Genomic DNA, 19,817 nt, shown 5'->3' on the forward strand with positions numbered 1-19,817 from the left:
TATGCTTATTTTCATGTGGAGAAAATTGACAGCTATGAAAAGACAGTTAATACTCATAATCTTGGGACACAAATGTATTTCCTAAACTAAAATTAATTGAAAGTGGACCAGGGCTATATAACATCCTCATACACAAAACACATTAAGACTTGTTTTAGTTGCTGAGGGAGGAGGGTTGTATTATCCTCTGCTGTCTAGTGTTCTTTCTCTAATCAGGATCAGGGATTTGCCAACCCACATCTGGTTCCTCATAATCAATGCTCTCAGAGTCAGCAGATAGATATAAAGCTAGAGGAATTTTTTTTTTTTTTTGCTAAAGGCAAGGTGAGGTACATCAGAGGATGAGTATTTGGCATCTCTGAGAGATCTCACAGGGTGGCACCACTTCTGTCCAGGGCCCTGCAGGTTTAAGAACTGGATTTTCAGAAGACTGTGTGCAGATCCATCTCTCAGCTTTAATTAAGCATGAAGAGCTGATGCTTGAAACCAGCATGCCAATTTGTTGATTCAAAAGTGGACTGGAACTGCCTCTCTGTCTGGAATGCTTGTCTCTTCTCACATCATCTTCCACTGAAGACAGACCTCTAAGGAAGGTAAATATCAGAAAGTTGCTCATGAGCATGAAATCCAGATTAAGGGAACTGGATGGCTCAAATGTTTAATGGCAGTGAACTACCATTTTTCCTTTATAAATATTTTTTCTAATGGCAAAAATAATTCAAAACCATTGTCTGGGGCTCTGACTGCAGAGGGCATTTCTTCAATAGGTATTTTCCTCACAGTGACAGAAGCTGACTAAAATACCAACTTTTACAAATAGGTACCTGAAAATCATCTCATACAACTCACATATGGCTCTGATTCTGAACTTAAAGTATTTGTGGGTTTGTACTAGCCAGCTTTATGGAGCCCATAAGGGCTTCAACTATTTTAAGAATGAAATGGTCATCAAAACTCTCCAGGGCTGTGGCTGTGGCTCAGCAGTAAAGTGCTTGCCTTGCACACGTGAGGCATTGGGTTCTATCCTCAGCACCACATAAAAATAAACAAAATAAAGGTAAAATAGGTAGAAGAAAATTTATATTAAAAAAAAAGCTCTCCATATTCTCCAGAGTTTCTTGCATGAAGCAGATGGGACTGTTTATACACAAATTTTTACAAAAGCAAAAGACAAAGTCATTGGTTTAGAGTAAGAATCTCTGAGTTTTTAATTTTGTTTTTATTATTATTTATGTATTTATTAATTTGTTCTAATTACTTATACTTGACAGCAGAATGCATTTTGATTCACAATACACAAATGAAGCACAACTTTTTATTTCTCTGATTGTACACAAAGTAGAGTCACACCATTTGTGTGTTCATACATGTACCTAGGGTAATGATGTTCATCTTATTCCACCATATTTCCTACCCCTGTGCCCCCCTCCCTTTTTCTCCCTCCTCTTTGCCCTATCCAAAGTTTCTCCATTCCTCCCATGCTTCCTCCCACCCCCATTTTGGATCAGCTTTCACTTATCAGAGAAAACATTTGGTCTTTGTTTTTTGGGGATTGGCTTATTTCACTTAGCATAATATTCTCCAACTCCATCCACTTACCTGCAAATGCCATGATTTTATTCTCTTTTAATGCAGAGTAATATTCCATTGTGTATATAATTTCTTTATTCATTCATCTGCTGAAGGGCATTTAGGTTAGTTTCACAATTTAGCTGTTTTGAATTGTGCTGCTATAAACATTGATGTGGCTGTATCCCTATATAGTGTGTTGTTTTTAAGTCCTTTGGGTATAAACCAAGGAATGGGGTAGCTGGGTCAAATGGTGATTCCATTGAAAGTTATCTGAGGAATCTCCATACTGCTTTCCAGATTGGTTGCACCAATTTGCAGTCCCACCAGTAATTTAAGAGCCCCCCACATCCTCACCAAAATTTATTGTTGCTTGTATTCTTGATAAATGACATTGGACTGGAGTGGGATGAAATCTTAGAGTAGTTTTTATTTGCATTTCTCTAATTGCTAGGGATGTTGAACATTTTTTCATATATTTGTTGATCAATTGTATATCTTCTTCTGAGAAGGGTCTGTTTAGTTCCTTAGCCCATTTATTGTTTGAGTTATTTATTTTTTCAGTGTTAAGTTTGTTGAGTTCTTTATATTCCTGGGTATTAGTGCTCTATCTGATGTGCATGTGGTAAAAATTTGCTCCCATTCTGTATACTCTCTCTTCACCTCACTGATTGTTTCTTTTTAGTTTGAATCCATCCCATTTATCAGCTCTTCATTTTATTTCTTATGCTTTAGGAGTCTTGTTAAGAAAACCGAGGCCTAATCCAACATGATGAAGATTTGGTCCTACTTTTTATTCTATTAGGTGCAGGGTCTCTGCTATAATTCCTAGGTCCTTGATCCACTTTGAGTTGAATTTTTTGCATGGTGAGAGATAGGGGTTTAATTTAATTTTGCTGCATATTGATTTCCAGTTTTCCCAGCACCATTTTATGAAGAGGCTGTCTTTTCTCCAATACATATTTTTGGAGCCTTTATCTAGTATGAGATAACTGTATTTATGTAGGTTTTTTCTCTGTGCTCTCTATTCTGTACCATTGGTCTACCAATCTATTTTGGTGCCAATATTATGCCATTTATGTTACTGTTGCTCTGTAGTATAGTTTAAGGTCTGGTGTTGTGATGTCACCTGCTTCACTCTTCTTGCTAAGGATTGCTTTGGCTATTTTGGGTCTTTTATTTTTCCAGATGAATTTCATGATTTCCTTTTCTATTTCTATGAGGAATGTCATTGGGAATTGATTGGAATTGCATTAAATCTGTATAGTGCTGTTGGTAGTATTGTCATTTTGACAATATCAATTCTACCTATCCAAAAACAAGAAAGAGTTTTTCATCTTCTAAGGTCTTCTTTGATTTCTTTCTTTAGCCTTCTGTAGTTTTCATTGTAGAGGCCTTTTACCTCTTTTATTAAGTTGAGAATCTCTAAGTTTTAAAATTGGCCCAATCACTGAAAAGATGTGTAAGGTTTCATTTGTTCAGTTATTTAATGACAATACTGAGTAGCTTCCAGAGGCCAGGGGCTAGTCTAGGCACCTGGCAGATTAAACAACCAAGTCAGACATGGATCCTCTGTGAGAAGCCAGTGGGGAGGGAAATAGAAAAGAAAACAGGAACTGCAAATGATTATAACACAATGTAAACTCAACAGAACACACACTGCATCATTCTGTTTATATAAAGTAAATTCTTAGTGGTAGAGTCAGGGTAAGAGTTTATGTGGAAGAAGAGGGGCTGTGAGGTAGGCTTTCTGAGGCTTCCTAAGACTTCTTGATTTGTGTGTGTGTGTGTGTGTGTGTGTGTGTGTGTGTGTGTGTTGGTTACACAGGTGTGATCCATTTGTGATAATTTATTGAGGTCTCAAAAATAAGTGTACAAAAATATAATTTATGTTCTTTGTTATATACATGGTATTCTTCAATTAATCCTTTCTAAAATAAGAACAGTCACAAAGAGTATTATTTGTACAGGCAGGAAATTAAACTGATTATGTATGATAAAGTAGTATTTAATTAAAATATATATAATATAATCCATTATGCAGGACATTCTATAAGACAACTCAGCTATGTCCAGAAAACCTCATTAATTTGATAAATAATTCATTCATATCACAATTTTTCAGCATATCTTATCATTGATATTAAAATGTTATACTTATGTTTTTATGCATGATGAATGACTAAAGAATATTTGAGTTCTGAATCAATCATGGCCAACCAATCAGTAAGCATTTATTGAACAACTACTTTGAAATCATCTGTTGGGTGCTGTGGGAGCACACACAAAAAATAGAGTAGTATTTCTGACTCAAGGAACTTCATGTTTTGGGGAAGTCTTGAGCAACCAAGGTACAGTTGAAGACTGCTGGGATTTCTGGAAAAAGAAAGAGAATTGTGCTAGGCACAATTCACAAGCCACTTATCAAGCAGAAATGAACTTTATTTTTAGAACACACGCCACACCACCCCAGCTCTTCAGAATTCCCTCAGAGCCCACCTGCCACCACCGGGGCTTCCCACAAGCCTCTCAACCCACCCCCCACTCCTGCTCTTGAGGCCGATTGTCTGGGTAGTGTGGGCAGAGCCAAAACAAAGTCCCCCAATGAGCAGCTTCTTGGCCTGAAAGGGAGGGGAAACAGCCCAATGAGCATCACTGCAGAGGAGCCAATCAGCTGGCGGCCAGAAGTTTGCTGGGGCCACTGTGAGCCAATCATCAGCTGACAGCTGGAAGTTTGCTGGCAGCTGGAAGTTTGCTGGGGCCCCTTCAGCTGTGGCTCTCAACATAATTGAAAGTAACTTGCCCAGCAAAAGGCTGTGGAGGAGCTGGAGGGAAGAGCAAAGAGTAACTTCTATTCCTGCCCACCAATACGTGATGTATGTTTATACTACTTTGATTGCCCTTATCAAAGTCTGAATATCTTTAAAATGCAAGACAGTGGGGAAGATCAGCAGGGGATGTTTCTTGGCATGTAGAGTAAGAATTTAAGCAGGTGCCACAGGTGAAGTGATGGGTGGGTAGGTGAAGGTCAGGTCGATTGTTGTGACCAGCAGTGAGAAGCCATTCAGGAGCCAGGGCTGAAATGTTAGAAGTAGCTATTAAGCAGTTCTACCAGAACTTAAAGCAAAGTCAAAACAAAAAGTGAATTTAGCTATTGAGGTTCACTCAAGTCCAAGATCAGAGTCAACCATCAAGGTTAACTCCCAGGGAAGCCAATGTCTCCTAAAAGGAAAATTTTACTAATGCTAACTATAGGGTTTGCTAGGTAAAGTCTAGTACTTCTGTGCCAGGAGTTCTTCCCTTTTCTCCAGCTCCATTACCTGGCCAGGTCTCTGTTTGGTGCTGTGGTCTTCACACGTGTACAGCTTTGTTGTCTCCATTGACCCTCTTTCCCCCATACGATACTAGGACCCACAAAATCTTCCCTCTCATCTGAAATTTGGGTTTTTGGCTGAGAGTTGGGACAGGACTATGACACTCAAAGTGTTTTTATAGACTATTTGGATAGAGGTGGTATTTATGATGTTGGAAAAATTTGGGCCAATTTTTCTTAAAATGTTAATTATTTTGAATAATTAATTTTCCCACTTCCATGGGGTCATCTTTAAAGAAATTTTAAAAAGGAATACCATCTCTTTAGAGTTATATCTTAAGAAGTTAGAACTGGAGTAAGATTAATGCTGAGAGAATTCCTATTTCAATATATTCATTAATTATAGAATTTCTACTATACTTCCAAACACTGCTCTCTCTCTCACACCCTGGCACAGAGAGTTCATAGTGACTAATCCATTCAGTATTGCTGGCTCTATCTTAGAAAAGTGTGACACACAATGGACTATTACTCAGCACTAAAAAATGACAAATTCATGGCATTTGCAGGAAAATGGATGGCATTAGAGCAGATTATGCTAAGTGAAGCTAGCCAATCCCTAAAAAACAAATGCCAAATGTCTTATTTGATATAAGGAGGGCAACTAAGAACAGAGCAGGGAGGAAGAGTATGAGAAGAAGATTACCATTAAACAGGGATGAGAGGTGGGAGGGAAAGGGAGAGAGAAGGGAAATTGCATGGAAATGGAAGGAGACCCTCTTTGTTATACAAAATTACATATAAGAAGAAGTGAGGGGAAAGGGAAAAAAACAAGAGAGAGAAATGAGTTATGATAGATGGGGTAGAGAGAGGGGAGGGGAGGGGAGGGGAAGGGGGATAGTAGAGGATAGGAAAGGCAGCAGAATACATCAGACACTAGTATGACAGTATGTAAAAACGTGGATGTGTAACTGATGTGATTCTGCAATCTGTATATGGGGTAAAAATGGGAGTTCATAATCTACTTGAATCAAATGTATGAAATATGATATGTCAAGAGCTTTGTAATGTTTTGAACAACTAACAATAAAAAAAGAAAGAAAAAACAACAAAAAAGAAAAGTGTGAGACAGTGTCTTTAAGTCTTCAGGGGTAGTAGAAATAATTTGCTTCCAAGACACTCTGTTATCTCAGGGCTCCACATCAAAGAAGTTTGTACAGATCTCTGCCTGCTGAAGTAGCTATCTGGCAGACTCAGACAATGTTTGCCCTTAGAATGATAACTTGACATATCAACACTCTGCAGAATCTGGTCTGGTCTGGAAAGAATGGATATGTGTTTATGCATATTGATTCAATGTGTATGTATTTCAGTATGTAAATGAATATTCACACTCCCAGTTCCTCTTTGTAAAACATTTCTTCTTCCTCAGCAGTCTTATAATGACAAAAAAATTTCTTTCTTTTTCAGATAATTTTATTATTACTTTTCAAATTATGAGAGCAATATTTTTTATTGTAATGGGAGAAATAATACTAAGATCAGCAAATAAAAAGTTAATTATTCCTGCCCTCCCCACCCTGTTTCTTCCCTCAGGCCCCTGAAATAATCACAATTGTTAATAGCCTTGTGTAACCCTTCCTCAAGGATCTCTCTCTCCCTCTCTCAGTCTACCTCCCACCCCCATCCTCAGCTGCAGGCCTGAGCATTGCCCTTGCACTGGAGTCCAGGGGTCAGAAGTGACTGCAGAGATGGAGTCTTTATTTGGGTGATGAAATGGGAAGATGGAACAAACAACATTTAGGTTCTGCCTCCATGAATTTCAAAGTCTTCCATTTAACTCCTTCCTAGTCTTTTCAGTTCTGAGAACATATGTAAAATGTGAAAATGTAAAAACAGTGTGGAAGTGAAATTTTGTCCTGCTGCCCCTGGGAGACTGCCTACTCTCTAGTCTGTTTTCACCAGGCTGAAGCAGGCAGGCAGTGACTCACCAGGATTTGAGTGTTTATTAAATGCCAAGTAAAAGAAATCTCTGTTTCCATTGCTAGAGCTGTTGGATGCAGAGCAGGCTGAACTGTGTTGTCTGCAGGACAGGCTGAACAGATGTTGGCTGCAAGATACCCCACGCACTCAAATCCCCCTCCATCTGGTCCTTTATCACCTGTTTGCCTCTAGTCTGAACATTCAACCCCACTCAAGGTTGAACACTTAACCCCTCCTTGGGCCAACAAGGCAGCTTGCAGACCCAGAGGCCCCATTAGATTTGGGCTATTAAAACTCCCTCCTGCCAGCCCCCCCTCTCTTGCTCTCTTTGTCTCTCTTGCATGTGCTCTCTGTCTCTCTTGCTCTTGCTCTCTCCCTCTTCATCTCTCCCCTTCCGTTCTCTCTCTCTTTCTCTCTCTCTCCTTCTTTCTTTTCTCTTTGTTGCACTGCTGCAATAAAGATCTTTTGGTTGCTCCAAGTGCTGTGGTCACTTTCCTTTCAACAGCGATAGGGAAATAGAGAACCTGAATTTGACCAGAAGCCTGGATCTTACTGTAAGGTTCTTCCTTAGCATCTGGACGGCCATCTTAAGGGACAGTCGCTATTTTAAGTAAATTTCATTTTTCTGCCTAAGGTTCTTTCTGAGAAAAGCTCATCACTTCCTCATACCAACCCAAGCCTTCAACCACCTGCATTAGGACCCACCGGGACCCCTGAGCCTGACCCATAAAACTCCCAATCCTCAAGCCTGTTTTGCCTCTCTTTGGCTATGAAGAGATGTGCCTTTATTTGTCAGCTCTAACCAATAAACTCTGGTGTGTATCTCCGCCTGGTCTCCATCTTTCATTTCTCGCCTGTCTCCTGGTTTCTTGCTTTCCTTTCACTTACCACTTTGTGAATTAACTGAGCAGCCCAGAGCAGCAGGAGGGGTAGAGGCAGTACACAAGGCCATTCCACAGCGAGGTGGCCCAGGCTAAAAAGCACAGTTAATGGGCCATGGCAGGCATGTGCTCTGGTTATGGAGAAACCATCCAGTTTGACAATGGGTTTGTATACCTGTAGGGGCTATGTTGCAAAGCCAACTGGAGCAACTTAGTGCTTGATGCAAAGTTTCTTAATTATGGACTAAGAGCTGTTTAGAAGTACGAGGCAGCTTAAGCTGAATGGTGAGATCCTTGTTGCCCTGATATTTTTTGTATTGCAGTGTGCTAACTTGGGGCGACTTCACAAGAGAACAGTCCTCAGGAGTTGTCTTTACTAGCACTGGAAGAAGTGGGGAAACTTCAGTATAAGTAGATCAAGGGACCCACCCAGTTTGCCCTATTAGAAGATGCTGGCCTTTGTGGTCTCCACTTTTTTGTTTTTTAATTGTAGTGTTGGAGATTGAAGCCAGGGCTTCACATACGTTGGGCACCTGTTCTACAACTCAGCTATATCTCCAATCCTGCCTTCTCTAATTTTGACTATATTTAACTTTTCTTTCTTTTAATACATTATTCATTTATGTCTTTCTAGTGTAATCAATTTATCTATTTATTATTTTATTTACCTAGTCTGACTTTTAAACCTATGATTTTTAATCTTTCATTTTTTATATTATTTATTCTTTATATCTATTCTGCTTATTAGTCTCCTTTCTGCTATTTTATCTTATTGTCATTGATAATGGTATAATTTTGTTGTTGGCACTTTCTCATTACTAACTTTATTTCTGCATAGAATTTTATCTAGCTTTGACCATACCAATATAAGAGGACAGGGAAAGGGCACCATAGATAGAAGATTATGAAGAAGGCCTTTGACCAAATCCATAAAGAAGAAACCGTGGTTGAAGAAGAACCCAGCTCATTCACCTGCTTTTTCAAAACTGGAATTCCTTTCACTAAAATCCCTTGAATTTGTTACTTGTAGAACTTTAGGCCTAGGGAAATAAAATGTATATCTTCCAATGACCTGGCTGAACTACTAGAACTTTCTGCAGCATCTTGCCTCATAGTTGGGTGGGGTGGAGTGGGAGGAAAAGAGGGAGTTTGTTGGCACTGGTATAGTCATATCCGGCAATTAGGGGAGGAAATTATGTTTGTAATCCTTGAGCTAATGTTATAGCAAAGCTGTGAATTTGTTCATGATTAAAGCTGGCAAGAGAGTTCTTGCTCAAGGCAATGAAACACTGAAGGCCAGAGGAAAGAGCCAGCACAGAGAGTTGTGGAGTCCTGCACTGCTGCACATGGTATGATGAACATGATTCTGCTGAGGCTGCTGGGTAATCCTCTTGTCTCTGCCCTGGACAAGGGTTTCCTCTGAAGGGTAAGATCAACCCTTGCATCAGCCTTTGGGAGCTCGTACCTGGTGCTGGATGAGAGGTTTGACTTGGGGTCAGGCAGGAAAACAGCCAGGAAGTGGCTTTAAGCTGCAGATGGATGAACAGGATTCTGCAAATCAGATTAACAGACTTTATCACAGGACTGTTGTTGTGTTCCCCCAGATGCTCCCAAGGACTTGGTAATATACTACTTAAAAAAAATGTCTTGGTGGTGACCCAGTTGTGTTCTTGAAGTGTGTTTCTCTAACTAGGTCTATAGATATGTTTTTGAGGGAATGAATATTCCATGAGAATTTTTAAGTTTTAGGGTTTTGCTTTGAAGATAATCTGAATATATATATATATATATATATATATATATATATATATATATATATATATATATATATATTCCACCACATTATTTCAGTGCTTACAGCTGAGTTTGGTGCCAACTGAAAAACAAATAACATCATGGCCTGTGGGCCGTGGGAATGCAGATTTTGCAGGAAGTTCAAACAGAGAAAGGTGGTGGAAAAATTGATCTATTTCCTGACCTGAAGGTAGTACAGGCATCCTCAATTCAAATTCTCTGTTACAGCAGTGGAATTTCATGTCATATAGGAAGTATACCAACTTGATTATTGCTCATTAGCGAGAAAGGAACAAGAAAGTAATTTCTGTTCAATAGTATTTATAATCTTAATCTTTAGGTTTTTTTCATCATTATGCACTTGCTACATGGATGTGGTTTGTGTGTGTATCCCAAAAGGTCATGTGTTGGAAGTTTGATCTCCAAGGTTCTGGTCACAGAAAATGGTATGAACTTTTAAGAGATGGAGCCTGGAGGAAAGTCAGTGGAGGTATGCTCTTAGAAGGGATTGAGGTATTTCTTGTGGGGCTCTGGTTAGTTCCCTCTAGAGGGCTGTGATGAAAGCCTGAGCCTGGCCCAATTAACCTCTCTGGCTTCCTGTTTGACACTGTGATTTCTCCATCTTGCACATAGTTCCACCATTGCCATCTGCCATGAGGTGATAGGACCAAGGGGGTTCCCTCACCTGCTCTATCCTGTTTGGACTTTCAATATACTAAAACTGTGAGACTCAATAAACTTCTTTTTATTTAAAAAATAAAGTTTACTTATCTTGGTATTTTGTTATAGTAATGAATAATATAGTACTTATTGAAAATTTTTTATTTTATTTTATTAAGGAAGCCGATTATTTCCTTAGGTCTTATAGAATATCTGGGTTCTAAGAATTTCAGCAGAGAGTTTTAAGTGTCAAAGAACTGAATAAAAAGAATAGTCATATAAGTGCAGAAAACTAGAAATTTGGGTTCATGGAGATGAAATGAAACTTATAAGTGTCTGTAACAAATCTTTGTGTGTGGGGGGTGGTGAGGGGATTAAGAAATTTGCCTACTCTTGTTTGTGAGCTGGTGATGGAGTGTCTGCTGAATAGCATCACCCATTCCCCAGACATCTTTCTCGAGAGAGCTTGGCTTGGATTTTTCCTGGTTGTCTCAGGTATAAATCTAGGTATATTTTGAGTTTTTATATTGGAAGTTGGGGAAAAGTTCCCATGAATGCACTTTAGAACAGTTAGTTTCCATTATAATCAAGTGTTGGAGTGACCACAGTGCTAGTGGGAGGCCACTCTCCTTACATCACATTTCACCATTTATTTCAATTCTGTGTCTTGGTTATTGAGGCATGTACACATGGCATGGAGAACTGGGCCTTGGTCAGAGCTAGGGAAGTAGTAAAGACAAGGTGAATACATATAGAGAGATATTATAGGAGAGAGAACATCAGAATTAATGGTACTTCTGACCTTATGGGGCCTTGGATAGCCACTTTCTAATTTTCTGAATGGGTAGAATGCTACATTCAAGTATAAAAGAACACCTGCTGTCTCCACTGCTTGACACTGATAAATATTAGTCTTGGTGTGCCAGAGCATGACTGGCTGATACTATGAATTGCCTAAAATTCCTCCTTGTACTGGTCAGCTGTTGGTGGGTATCTCCCTCATAAAGACACAAACTACAAGTTCTATGGTGTGAACTCTTCTGAATGCAGTCTCGGAGTGGTAGGGCAGGTCTGTTATCTGCTCAATGGGCAGCATCAGTAGACCTGGTCTAGGACCTATTCAAAGCATTCTCTCTGACCCTGATGGGTAGATGACAGGTGAATTGGAAAATGAGTAGTCTTTGAATAATACCTTCCAGAATAATAATATAAATTGGGATCATCTTCTTATGACAACCTGGGGTTTTCTTTTGTCATATATAGCAGTTTGTAATGACACACATCTGTACTTATTTGATTAATATCTACCATATGTGTTATATTTTAAGCTATACAAAGGCAGGGATTGTATCTACTTCTACTTACTGATGGATCCTCAATGGCTAGCATAGTGCCTGAAAGAGTGGGTTTCTTGGTTATGTGTTAATTATCTATTGCTGCATGACAATTGTCCCCAGGCTTAGTAGTTTAAAAAAATCAACATGTATGTATCATCTTACAGTTTCTATGAGTTCACAATTTGGGAGTGGCTTAACTGGGTAGTTCTGGCTCAGGGTCTCTCATGATATTGCAGTAAAGATCTTAGTCCTTCCTAATACAGTTGTCTTAGTCAGTGAGGGTTTGAGGATACATTTCTAAGACAGCTCGTTCTCATGGATGTTATCTCAAAGGTTCAGTTCTCTTGCTGCTTACCTATGGGAGGCTTCAATTTTTCACACATATGTCAAATAGTGCCATTTGAGTGTCCTTAATATGACAGCTAATTTCTCCTACAGTGATTGATAGAAGAGGAAGGGAGGAAAGGAGGGAGGAAGGAAAGCAGGGAGGCGAGAAGAGAAAGAAATCAGTAGTGCCTTTTTAAAAAATAGTTTTTAAAATTTTGAAATAGAATTTACATATCACAACATTCATGCTTTTAAAGTGTAAACTCAGTGGCCTTTAGTATATTTACAAGGTTGTGCAATAATTACCACTAATTTTTGCATATTTTCATTATCCCTCAGAGAAACTCCATATCCACTGACAGTCACTTCTCATTTTCCCTCCCCACAGCACCTGGCAACCATCAATCTACTTTTTATTTTAATGAGTTTGCCTATGATATGTGGTCTTCTGTGTCTGGTTTCTTTCATTTAGCATGTTCTCAAGATTCATCCATTTCGCAACTTGTATCAGTGCTTCATTCCTTTTTATGGCCTAACAATATTATGTTGTATGAATAGATCACACTTGGTTTATCTGTTCATAAGTTCATGGACATTTGGGCTGTTTCTACTTTTGTACATTATAAAGAATGTTGCTAAGAATATCTGTGTACAAGTTTTTACTCAGACATATGTTTTCGGTTTTCTTGGGCATATACCTAGGGATGGAATTGATTGGTCATATGGTAACTCTGTTAAACTTTTAAAGAAATTGCCCATCTATTTTCAAAAGTAGCTGCACTACCAGAAAATATGACCAGAAATATGCGAGGGTTCCAATTTCTCAATATACTCACCAATACTTTTTGTCTTTCTCTCTCTCTCTCTCTCTCTCCCTCTCTCTCTCTCTCCCTCTCTCTCTCTCTCTCTCTCTCTCTGTCTCTCTCTCTCTCTCTCTCTCTCTCTCTCTCTTATTGAGGTTATAGCCATCTTAGTGAGAAGTGGTATTTCATTGTGGTTTTGACTTGTATTTTACTTTTCTAATTAATAATGATATTCAGCATTTTTTAATTGTATATCTTCTTTGGACAAATGTCTATACAAATCCTGTGCCCATTCTTAAACTGGGTTTTTTAAAATCTATTATTATATTAGCTGTTTATTTTTCACCAATATCCTATTCTAGGTACAAGTCCTTTATTAAATATATGATTTTTCAAATATTTTGTCTTTTTATCCTTTTAATAGCGTCATTGAAGCACAAATTTAAAAATTTTAATGAAGTCCAATTTATCTGGTTTTTCTTGTTTCTCATGCTTTTGATGCTTTTGTCTAAGGGTTCTTTTCTAAATACTAAGTCATAAAATTTATATCCATGTTTTCTTCTGAGAGTTTTATAGTTGTGGTCTTCTTTTCAATTATTTGATTCATTTTGAGTTAATTTTTTGTATATGATGTAGGATAAGAACCCAATTTCATTCTTTTGTATTTGGTTATTCAGCTGCCCTCGCACAGTTTGTTGAAAAGATTATGCATTGCTCATCGAATTGTCTTGGTGCCCTTGTTGAAAGTCAATTAATCATAAATGTATAAGTTTATTTCTGGGTTTTCATTTTCATTTCATTCATCTATATGCTTGTCCTTAAGCCAATACTGTTCAGTCTTTATTACAATAGCTTTGTAGTGAGTTTTGAAATTGACATGTGTGAATCCTCTAACTTTGTTCTTCCTCTTCAAAATTGTTTTGGCTTTTCTAGTTTCCTTGCATTTACATATGGATTTTAGGATAAGATTGTCAATTTCTGTGAAAACAGCAAGCAGGGATTTTGATAGAGATTGTACTGAATCTTAGATCAATTTATACAGTATTGCCTTCCAATTTATGAACACAGGGTATCTTCCAAGCTAATTTGATGTTCTTTAAATTCCTTACTATAAAAGATTAGTATGCAGATTTTGCACTTGATTGGTTAAATTCATTTTTAAGAATTATTTTTTCATTTGATGTGATTATACATAGAATTATTTTCTTAAATTTTGGACTGTTTATTTCTGTTGTTTAAAAATACAATTGATTTTTCATATTGATCCTGAATCTTGTAACCTTGCTTAACTCATATATTAGCTCTTGTAGTCTTCTTGTGCACTATGTCTTTTATGATCTAATCTTTAAGGACACACAGGTCACTTCTTCATATTATCTATTATTAAAAGTTAGTCATGGAGTCCAGCATACACTTGAGGAGAGGGATTTCAGACTCCACTTTTTGAAATAGGAGTGTCAAAAAATTTATGGACATAATTTGAAGCTATCACAATAGTGTACAAATGATTGACTGCCTGATACAAAATTGCTACCCAGCCCTTACTCCTAATGTCTGCTTGAGTTCCATTTGGTCCTAGTCTTCTACTCTAGAGGGCAGGAACTAGTAAAGGAATGAATTTCAAAGTTCTCTTTGAGAATGCTGCATTTGTGTATAATAGAGATGGATGGCTTCTTACTACAAATTGAATCAGAAGAAAGATTTTGAACAAGATTTTGAAAGATTTGAACCAGGTGTCGTGCCCTTATAGAAAATTATTGAATTGTATCAGCATGAGACCAATAAATCCAACTTCTAAAAATAATGTTAGTGGGAAGTCAGGCCTGATTCACAGTAGGAATAAATTTACTGCTTATTTATAGTTTTTCTCCTTTCTCTCTCCTTCCCTGGAAAACTTTCTCCTTCTCTCCTTTCACTCTTTCTGAAAAGAACTTGTAATGTTTAATGAATCCTACCTCTATTTGATCACTAGCACAGAGGCTGTCCCATATCCTTGAACTCCTCCTTAGGTCTTCTGTTTAAGAACCTTCACAATTACTGGATGCTTCATGAGATTTCTTCTCCCCAAAACTTTGTGGTAGACTGGCTGCATCCATCAAAGATGGCAACTATTGTTTCAGCAGCATTGACTCTTGTCTGCTTCACCAAGGATCTACAGAATATTGACAGAGAAATTCTAGTTATTTTTCAGGAGATAAAACTTCATACTGCTCTTCCAAGTGACCAGAGTGTTATTTGTGGACTTGTACTGATGCACGCCACCAGCATTCTCTCAGCCTCTTAGGAGCTTCCAATGCTGGGCAAAGTGATCATAGCTGTGGTTCACAAGTCCCTGAATTTCATGGCCTTAGTCTACATGTCATGCCCATGATGGGGTGAAAGAGCTTGGATAGATATTCTACAAGAACAATTTCAAAGTTAAATTTGTTCAAAAATAATCATAATAAGCCTCTTGGAATTAAGCTTAACATAAAAAGTGCTCCTAATTATAAGCACTGGTGGGGTAATAAATGATACTTAACACTGTTTATGTGGTAAATATTTCTACATATCAGTTTAATTCATAACTGAAATGTCACACAACTTGACATTTACTACTTCCTTACTCTCTTTTGAACACTTCTTAAATACCACAATAATTCTATTTCTCGAGAATAAGAAAATCCAATCTTCTTGACCACTGAACTAAAACGGAATTTTTGGGAAGTAATTTAAGATAGTGTTTGGCTCTTCATGATTGCTACTCCTGGTTGCTCATAAACTTTTCCAAAAACCAGATTCCACAGATGAGAGTGTGGGGCAAATTCAACTTCTGACTGTGTCTGTTGTTCATATAAAGAAGGAGACTAAACAAACAAAGGAAATTATCCAAAAGTGTCATTACAAGTATCTATCTTATTTTCTGTTTTTTTAAGTTATAAAAGATATTTTTCTTTATTTCATGCTTTTACCTTTCCCCTCCATCAAAGTAAACAAAATAAGTAAGAAAATGCTAAATTAATTGTTCAAGGGCGTGATTCTAAGGATTGAGGGAAGGACAGAACCCATTATAGGAATTACTAGAGGCTTTTGGTGGGCATTTTCAAATAACAATTCTAACAGGCTTTTTTTTTTTTTTTTGAGACATCAATTCCAAGTGAGTCACTGTTAATGATTCATTCACCCAGTAAATATATATTGAGCACCTACTAAGTGCCAGATACGGTACCACACTGAAGACTCAATGAGCAAAATCAGGCGGGAACACCTTCTTTCTTTATAATATTTTAGTTGTAGTTGGACACAAAGGTATTGTATCTTCATTTTTAAATTTATTTTTATGTGGTGCTGAGGATCGAACTCAGGGCCTCACATGTGCTAGACTAGTGCTCTACCACTGAGCCAACCCGAGGCCCCAGGAATATCTTCTTTATGGAGGTTTTGATTTGGAGGTGAAGGAGGAGGAGACAAACATCGTTCTAATAATCACACAGGGAAATGCAGGATTATAACTGTGATCAGTTCTAAGAAGGACAGGAGCCTAGTGGGGTGGGGTCGGGGCGGTGGGTGAAGGGGCCGGCGCCGCTTGCGAGCTCACAGTCGGTGGCCTTGCGCAGCTCACTCAGTGCCAGGATGGAGGCAGGGGCTGGAAGCGGGGCGCCCCGGGAGGAGGAGGGGCCTGGAGGGGAGGCAGCGGCCTCACAAGCTCAAGCTCCGAAGAGTGTGGGGGGGGGGCGGGGGGGCGCGGCTGGATTCTCGAGGCTGCCTTTGGCGCCAATGAAGGATTTGGTGAAGGCGGACCCGATGTGACGCTAGTGGCAGAGGAAGCAATCTTCATTGTGGCTCGAGCCCCGCTGCGACGGGAGCGCAAGGGCACTAGGGGTGGCAGCGCGTGGTTCTGGGGGCGTGGCTTCCTTGGGGCGGGGCTTGGGGCTGTTTGGCGGAATTTGCGGAGGAGGAAGAAGAGGGTCTGAGCGGGCTGTGCTGAGACGGAAAGTGAAAGGGGTGTTTGCAGTCCGAGGTGTGTGTAATCAGGAAAGGTTGGAGAAGAGTGTCACGCACCTTCATGTGTTGTATTGCTTTGTTAACCACTTTACGAGGGCGCAGAGATCAACTTTAATTTGCACCTCTCCTGGCTCACATACAACTTGTAGCAGTCTAGTAAAGGAACACGGTGGATTTATGAGTAGGGGGGAAGGGACGTAGTGGCCTTCTGGGGGAAGAGGTACTGGAATGACCTTAGTGAAGTCCTGTACCGTTTTAAGTTTCAGAACCTCCCCACCTGCTTGAGCCCTTCACCTTCTTTTCTTTCAAAAACAGGAGTCCATTGATTTTTTAATTTGTTCATTTGTTTGACAGGAACTGTTTGTGGAGACCATTGCAAAAGATGCCTACTGTTGTGCTTAACAAGGAAAGAGGAAAACCCTTCAGAGGAGAGATTTGGGTAGAGTGTCTCTATAGTATCTGGCAGTAGACAATGGAGGGCTGGGTTAAGCTTTCCCTTTGCAGGTTGAGAAGGCAAAGCAGGTGTTTGATTTCTGACCCTCTATCCAGCTGCTAGCCCTTGCACATGTCTGAAGTTTTCATATACTGTATCTTGTACTCCCTGCTATATTGCCAAACTCTTCTCTGATAACTTTCAGAGCAAAGAGAATAAATTCAAGAGTAAAGCAACATGGTAGGAGGATTCACATTTCCCCCTCTCATTGAACAGTATGTGCCTGGACTTGACTTTACTCTATTAGGCAGCCAGTATGTAAGATTTAGTGGTGGAACAGAAATAGATCTCAAGACAGCAAGGGACATATTTTATAAATGCCTAAATTTGTATAAAGCCTCATCTCCTTCATTGTATGGATTGTGCTAATTTGGAGCTGATGTCCAAATGACCACAGTCAAGTGTCCCTTTTCCTTGTGTTTCAGATAATGCGATAGAAGCTGTCGATGAATTTGCTTTTCTGGAAAGTAAGCTTTTTATCAGTGGAAAATCATTTCCACCTGTTTTTTTCATGCTAATGACGCAAGTTCAGCTCTTATAAACAAATGTTTGGTTCTCTCTTATTTGTACAGGGATAGTTTCTTCTCCTTGCTTCCTATTAGGACAGTGAAAACAAACTTGCTAACTCTATTTATAGTCAGTTTCTCTTGGGGAGTTAGAACTTCTGGCAAACTTCTAACCATAAAGAAGGGAGAGGGAATATGAAGACACATGGTGGACTCAGATGAATTGGAAAGTTTTGTACCTGCTTGTGTTTTCCATCCCTAAATGTAAATAAATAGAAATTTTGTTCCCTCATCATAATGTTAGCCATCAGGAACAATTGCCAACATTTAAAAGGTTACTTCTGTCCATTTTCTTCTTTAGCAGTCTGTGTGTACTGATTACTTTGCATTGATATTCTGTACTTCTTGTAACTATTTTTTTTTTCTTAGGAATTTTAGGTTAACTCATGTACTAACTAAATCTTGTCATCAAAATAGGAAATATTTGAAGTACCACATTTTAACTGCTTTCTCAGCTATTTCTTCTACTGAATTCCTAAGTCTTACTCTTCAATCCATATGTTCTGATTGAATAGCTTTTCAGAATCCATGTGCCCTCAGTTCATTCTCACCTTCACCCTAACAAGGTGTTCTCATTACCTCCTTTAAGGTTCATTACCTTCTGAAATCTTTTCTTCATTTATTTCATTCTTTTTATTCCATGTTCTACATCTCCTTATCACACTAGGCCTGTGTTGTAGTATTTTATATGTCTTTGAAGATACCTTTTCATGGCCAGCTTCAAGCCTAGATCTTGAGTAATCTCTTAATTTGTAGATGTTTGTTCAGCCTCTTTTTCAACCTATTTTTTTAAAAATAATTTCTTTAGTTTCATGTGTTACTATATAATCCAGTATGTAGGTGTATTCTGTGTGTGGGTGCCTATGAATGAAGAAAAAGTGTAGTCTCCAGTTGTTGGGTGCAATGTCAAGTCTCATTGCATAGTTTATGTTTTCTATATTCTTACTGAATTTCTTTTGTCTGCTTACTGAATCACTTAATGAGAGTTGTGTATTAATTTTTCCTACTATGACTGAAGAATATTTTCACTTATGGTTCTGGATTTATTTTTCATTATAGATTTAAAACTGTAATTAGGAATATACAAATTTAAAATCATTATATATTGCTCATGATACAACTTTTAATATTTAAAAATTTACCATTGTTACTTCTAATAATGTTCTTTTGCCTTAAAATATATTTGGTCTCATTATTAAAGTTTGCCAGCTTTCTTTAGTGTTTATGTGTTTTTTCCCATCTTTTTGTTTTTACATTTCCATATCTTTGTAAGCGCTGTATAATTGGGGATATTAAATTCATACTGACAATCTTTGCCTTTAACTGGAGCACTTAGTTCATTTATGCCTAATTAATTAGTGATAACAATGGACTTAAATCTCCTATCTTATTTTTCCTGCTTTTCATTTGTCCTATTTTATGTTGCCTTTTGTATTATTATTCCTTTTTTTTCCCCTTCCATCTGTTGGGAAGTCGTATATATCTATCCTTTTAGGGTTAGTTTACTAGTTACTATATGCATGCTTAATTTATCAAAGCCAAAAGTTAGAATCTTTTCCCTCATCCTCAGCAAAATGGAATCTTAGAATCCATTAATGCCATTTACAAACCCTCATCCCTCAACTTAACATGCTGTTATTGCCATGTGTCTTTATCAGCCCACATTAGACATTGTTATTGATATATGATACAGACAATATATGAGTTTATTCACATGCTTACTACAATTTTTGATCTTTTTGTATTTCTTACCCTCCATTTGTAATCCTTTTCCCCAAAATAAGTCCTTTAGAGCTTTCTTTAATATAGGTAACTGGTAGCTGACTCTCAACTTTCTCTTTTCTTTCTTTCTTTCTTTCTTTTTTTTTTTTGAGAGGGAAATGGAAATACAAAAAGATTTTACTGCTAAATTCAGAATTCTAGCTGTTCTCTTACCATTTTTTTGGCTTCCATTGTTTCTGTTGAGAAATCACAGTCTGTCTTTTGAAGGTAGTTTATCCCTTTTTAAGATTTTCTCTTTGCCTTTGATTTTCTGAGATTTCACTCTGATGGACAGAAGTTTGGATATGCTCTGGGAAATTCTCAGCCAGTTTCTATAGACATTGAC

General features: G+C 38.1%; 1 long non-coding RNA gene across 2 annotated transcripts; it reads left to right on the plus strand.

Annotated features, from left to right (window-relative positions):
- Positions 1 to 270: 270 nt before the first annotated feature.
- Positions 271 to 17,614, plus strand: LOC144373727 (uncharacterized). 2 transcript variants are annotated; one of them, XR_013433284.1, is made up of 3 exons: positions 271 to 593; positions 17,006 to 17,090; positions 17,570 to 17,614. It is a non-coding gene; the product is annotated as an uncharacterized LOC144373727 (long non-coding RNA). The 2 variants fall into 2 exon arrangements; XR_013433285.1 differs by lacking the exon at positions 271 to 593 and adding an exon at positions 16,599 to 16,667.
- Positions 17,615 to 19,817: the final 2,203 nt, after the last annotated feature.

Source organism: Ictidomys tridecemlineatus, unplaced genomic scaffold, assembly GCF_052094955.1.
Source record: "Ictidomys tridecemlineatus isolate mIctTri1 unplaced genomic scaffold, mIctTri1.hap1 Scaffold_462, whole genome shotgun sequence".
In the NCBI taxonomy this organism is placed as follows: Eukaryota; Metazoa; Chordata; class Mammalia; order Rodentia; family Sciuridae; genus Ictidomys; species Ictidomys tridecemlineatus.